This window comes from Neophocaena asiaeorientalis, unplaced genomic scaffold (genome assembly GCF_003031525.2).
Source record: "Neophocaena asiaeorientalis asiaeorientalis breed wild unplaced genomic scaffold, Neophocaena_asiaeorientalis_V1.1 scaffold220, whole genome shotgun sequence".
Classification (NCBI taxonomy): domain Eukaryota; kingdom Metazoa; phylum Chordata; class Mammalia; order Artiodactyla; family Phocoenidae; genus Neophocaena; species Neophocaena asiaeorientalis.
The window spans coordinates 7,112,294-7,118,512 of NW_020174042.1; positions in this window are offsets into that span (position 1 = coordinate 7,112,294).

Here is a 6,219-nt window from a genome sequence, read left to right on the forward strand (position 1 = left end):
GAGTATGTTTGGTTTTGTAAGAAACCTCCAACCGTCTTCTGAAGCGGCTGGACCGATTTGCATTCCCATCAGCAAAGTATGAGAGTTCCTGTTGCTCCACATCTTCACCAGCATGTGGTATTCTGGGGTTTGGTTGTTCTAATAGGTGTGTAGGAATGTCTCATTGTTTAAATTTGCATTTTCCTGATGACATATGATGTGGAGCATCTTTTCATATGCTTATTTGTCATCTGTGTATCTTCTTTGGTGAGGTGTCTGTTAAAGTCTTTGGCCCTTTTTTTTTTTTTTTTTCGGTATGCGGGCCTCTCACTGTTGCGGCCTCTCCTGTTGCGGAGCACAGGCTCCGGACACGCAGGCTCAGCGGCCATGGCTCACGGGCCCAGCCGCTCCGTGGCATGTGGGATCTTCCCGGACCAGGGCACGAACCCGTGTCCCCTGCATCAGCAGGCGGACTCTCAACCACTGTGCCACCAGGGAAGCCCTGTTTATTTATTTATTTAGCTGCATCGGGTCTTAGTTGTGGCACGCAGATCTTCATTGTGGCATGCGGGATCTTTCGTTGCAGCTCATGGGCTCTTTGTTGCAGAGCACAGGCTTCTAGTTGTGGCATGCAGGGTCCAGAGCATGTGGGGTCAGTACTTGTGGCATGTGGGCTTAATTGCCCTGTAGCATGTGGGATTTTTGTTCCCTGACCAGGGATCAAACTCGTGTCCCCTGCATTGGAACACAGATTCTTAACCACTGGGCCACCAGGGAAGCCCCCTTCATCATCGTTTTAATTTCCAAAGGATCTGTAGTAATGTCCCATCTTTTATTTCTGATACTAGTAATTTATGTCTTCTCTCTTTTTTCTTAGCCTGGCTAGAGGCTTATCAATTTTATTGATCTTTTCAAAGAACCAGGTTTTGGTTTTGTTGATTTTCTTTATTGATTTCTGCTCTAATTCTTATTATTTCCTTTCTTCTGCTTACTTTGGGTTTAATTTGTTCTTCTTTTCCTAGATTCCTATGGTGGAAACTTAGATTGATTTTAGATCTTTCTTATTCTCTAATATATGCATTTAATGCTATAAATTTCCCTCTAAGCACTGCTTTTCACTATATCCCACAAATTTTGATAAGTTGTATTTTTATTTTCATTTAGTTCAAAATATTTTAAAATTTCTCTTGAGATGTTTTTCTTTCATCCATATGTTATTTAGACGTATGTTACTGAATCTCCATGTATTTTGGGATTTTCCACTTATCTTTCTGTTATTGGTTTCTAGTTTATCTCCATTGCGGTCTAAAAGCAGACATTGTGTGATTTCTATTCTTTTAAATATGTTAAGGTGTGTTTTATGGCCCAGAATGTGGTCTATATTGGAGAATGTTCCATGTAAGCTTGAGGAAAATGTGTATTCTGGTGTTGTTGGATGAAGTAGTCTGTAGATGTCAATGATATCTTGTTGATAAATGGTGTTAAGTTCAACTACGTGCTTATTGATTTTCGCCTGCTGGGCCTTTCCATTTCTGAGAGAAGAGTATTGAAATCCCCAGCTATGATAGTGGATTCATCTTCCTCCTTACAGTTTTATCCATTTTGCCTCATGAAGTTTGATGCTCAGTTGTTAGGCACATACACTGTTATGTCTTGTTCGAGAATTGACTCCTTTATTATTACGTAATACCCCTCTTTATCCCTAATAACTTTCCTTACTTTGAAGTATGTTCTGTCTGACATTAATATAGCTACTCCCGCTCTCTTTTCATTAGTGTTAGCATGGTATATTTTCCCCCATCTATTTACTTTTAATCTATATGTGTCTTTATATTTAAAGTGGATTTCTTGTAGACAACATAGAGTTAGGTCATGTTTTTGATCCACTCTTTTAATTGGTGTATTTAGATCATTGACATTCAAAGTGATTATTGATACAGTTGGATTAATGGAAAATAGTAACCATATGTGTTACTATTTTCTATTTTTTGCCCTTGTTCTTTGTTCCTATTGTTGTCTTCCTTTCTTTTTCTGCCTTTTGTGATTATAATTAGTCATTTTATATGATTTCCTTTGCTTTCCTTTCTTAGCATATCAGTTATACTTCCTTTTACTATTTTTAGTGCTTTCCCTAGAGTTTGCAATGTACATTTACAACTAATCCAATTTCACTTTCAAATGACATATACCCCTTCATGGGTAGGTGTACCTTATAATAACAAAACAATTCTAATTGTCCTCCTGTCCCTGTATAATTGCTATCATTCGTTTCACTTATATGTAAGCATACATAAGTGCATATATATGATATATACATAAGCAGATATAATTGAATACATTGTTGCTATTTTGAACAAACTGTTGTCTATTAGATCAATTAAGAATAAGTTGTAATTGAATACATTCTTGCTATTAGTATTTTGAAAAAACTGTTTTCTGTTAGATCAATTAAGAATAAAAAATAAAAGTTTTTATTTTACCTTCTTTTTTTCCTTCTTCAACGCTCTTCCTTTCTTTATGTAGATTCAAGCTTCTGACCTATATCATTTTCCTTCTCTCTAAAGAACATCATTTAACATTTCTTGCAAGGAAGACCTACTAGCAACAAATGCCCTCAATTTTTGTTAGTCTGAGAAAGTTTTTGTTTCTCCTTCACTTTGTTTTTTTGGAAGTCTTTATTGAATTTGTTACAATATTGCTTTTATTTTACATTTTGGTGTTTTGGCCGTGGGGCATGTAGGATTATAGCTCCCTGACCAGGGATCAAACCCACACCCCTGGCATTGGAAGGCAAAGTCTTAACCAGTGGACCACCAGTGAAGTCCCTCTCCACTTTTGATGGATAATTTTACAGAGTACAGAATTCAGAGGTTGATGGGTTTTTTCCTCTAAACACTTTAAATATTTCACTCCAAGTCTTCTTGTTTGCATGGTTACTGAGGAGAAGTCAGATGTAATTCTTTGTTCCTCTGTAGGTAAGGTGTTTATTTCCTCTTCTGGCTTCTTTCAGGATTTTTTCTTTATCTTTGATTTTCTGTAGTTTGATGATGTTAGGCTTAGGTGTGTTTTTTTGCCATTTATCCTGTGTGTTACTCTGTGAATTTCCTGGATCTGTGTTTTGGTGTCTGACATTAACTTGGAGGAAATTCTCAGTCGTAATTATTTCAAATATTTCTTCTGCTCCTTTCTCTCTTTCTTCTTCTTCTCCTGATGTTCCCAATATGCATGTTACATCTTTTGTAGTTGTCCCACAGTCCTTGGATATCCTGGTTTGTTTGTTAGTTTTTTTTTTTTTTTTTTAACCCTGTTTGTTTTTTAGTTTTTTTTTTTTTTTTTTAATTTTTATTTATTTATTTATTTTTGGCTGTGTTGGGTCTTCGTTTCTATGCGAGGGCTTTCGCTAGTTGCGGCGAGCAGGGCCCACTCTTCATCGCGGTGCGCGGGCCTCTCACTGTCGCTGCCTCTCGTTGTGGAGCGCAGGCTCCAGACGCGCAGGCTCAGTAGTCGTGGCTCACGGGCCCAGTTGCCCCGCGGCATGTGGGATCCTCCCGGACCAGGGCCCGAACCCGTGTCCCCTGCATTGGCAGGCGGATTCTTAACCACTGCGCCACCAGGGAAGCCCTGTTAGTTTTTTTTTTCCAGTCTATGTTTTGCTTTGCTTTTCAGTTTTCAAAGATTATTGATATATCCTAAGGCTCGGAGATTCCTTCCTTAGCCATGACCATCAAATTCCAATCAAAGCCATTCTTCATTTCTGTGACAATGTTTTCTTTAATCTCTAGTATTTCTTTTTGGTTCTTAGGATTTCCTTCTCTTTGCTTACATTGCCCATCTGTTCTTGCATTCTGTCTATCCATTAGAGTCCCTAGCAAATTTATCATAATTGTCTTATTTTTTTTTTGAATTTTATTTATTTTTGGCCGTGTTGGGTCTTCGTTGCTGCGCACGGACTTTCTTTAGTTGCAGCGAGTGGGGGCTACTCTTCGTTGTGGTGCATGCGTTTCTCATTGAGAGGATTCTCTTGCTGCAGAGCACGGGCTCTAGGCGCGTGGGCTTCAGTGGTTGCAGCCCGCAGGCTCAGTAGTTGTGGCATGCAGGCCCTAGAGTGCACAGGCTTCAGTAATTGTGGCACACTGGCTCAGCAGTTGTGGCACACGGGCTTAGTTGCTCCATGGCATGTGGGATCTTCCTGGACCAGGGATCGAACCCATGTCCCCTGCATTGGCAGGCAGATTCTTAACCACTGCACCACCAGGGAAGTCCCATCATAATTGTTTTAAAGTCCCAGGCTGGTAATTCCAACATCCCTGCCATGTCTTGTTCTGAAGCTTGCTCTGTCTCTTCAAATTGTGGTTTTTTGCCCTTTGGTTTGCCTTGTAATTCTTTCTTGATAGCTGGATATAGTGTACTGGATAAAAGGAACTGCTGTAAATAGGCCTTTAGTAAGGAGGTGGTGAGATGTGAGGGGAGGGACCTAGTCCTATGATTAGGTCTCAGCATTTTGTGAGCCTGTGCTTCTAGATTGTGAACTTCACAAGTGTTTCTCCGTTTTTTCCTCCCCCTTAAGTGGTATGGGATGGCTAGAATTGGCTAGAGTCCGGGTATTTCCCTTCCCCAGGTCAGTCAAGAAAGACTGATAATCCTTGATTGGGTTGCTCCAGTTAACTAATTTCCCCTGAGGGCAGGCCTTGTTAAGAACAGAGTGCTCTGGTGTGTTTCAAAATGTTTCCTTTGCCCATCCCCAGCCAGAAGCCCAGTATTTTCTCCAGCATTCACTGTGGTATCCTGGTCAAGCTCCTAGAGGTAAAACTCACAATCCTGGGGGCCCCCTGTAGGTTGCCCCGAATTTTTTAACTCTCAGAACTGTCCAGGCTGAACTTCCAGCAATCTGTTAATTACAGTTCAGGCTTTAGACCCCAGCACTGGCTCCTACAGCAATTTCCCTTCATGAGTCTTTGCTCTGGTGAGATGTGACTGCCTGTTTTCACCTGTCTCGCCAACCTTGGGGACAATGGTTTGCCCTGTGTCCTTCCTTCTCTTATGGACCCAAGAAGAGTTTTTGACTTTTCAGCCTTTTCAGCTTTTCACTTGCAGTTAGTTAGGCTGCAGTGGTGACTTCCAAGCTCCTGACAATGCAGAATCAGCCCGGCATATGCCTTTTCATGTAACCTCAACATCCCTGTGTGTAGCACAGCAGATATCTTTGAGGTATCTGCTCAGCCCATGATCCCCATCTTGGAGAAAAGTGCACCCTGCCCATAAGAGGAAGATAGATTCAAGACACATTTGCTTGTGTGATCCTGTCTCTGGCTGCAGCTGATTGGATCAGAGGTAGACATTTGATATAAGGTGAGCCAATCAGATTTTCTGTCCTGGGAACTTAGCTTGAGACACAGAGACACTAGTGAATTGGATGATAATGCTGGAACGAAGAAGGATGTGTTCTTTGTAAGCTGTCCTCCTCTGCAGTGGTACTGGACTTCATGAATCTTTCCAACAAATTCCCTTTCTGATTTAGTTGGCCTAAGTAGGTTACTTACAGCGAACATGGCCTTGACTACAACAATAAATACTACAATTAACATTTTTTTAATGAAGAAACTGGGGTTCAGAGAAGTTAAAAACAAAAACAAAAAAAGCCTTCCCAACCTCAGTCTTAGAATGGCCTAGGTTATGTTGCAATAGCTAATAAGCCTGAAATCCTAGTAGCTTAGTACATCAAAGGTTCATTTCTATTTCACATCACAACCCAATGTAGACAGAGCAGTGGCTCAGACACCCAGGCTTTTGTCCTGTTGTAATACCGTCATTGAAACTCACGACGTTTAATGCATGGAAAGGAGTGGATGAAGGATTATTCATTGGGTTTTCAAACTAGAATTAGTATACATCATTTCCACCTACATTCCATTGGCAAAATCCTAATATATGTAGAGCTTAAGAAAGTCCAGATGTTTCTTGACATCTGATATAACTTGCTATAATCTTGGAATTCCAGTCCAGAAAGGACCAGGGTCAGCTAAGGGAGGAACTGTTTTTACACAGAGCCTAATAGAAAAGTGCTTGTTTGCAACAAATTGTATTTCCTAAATCTTGTTCTTATGATGAATCCTTTTCTTTATGGTAATTAAACCTTAGGAATTATTATATTATGTTAATTCAATGAAGTGTTATGTTTTTATAAAAAACTTATCACTGAGTAATAACTTAAACCTTCATTTGTGCCTCAGATGCTTATAC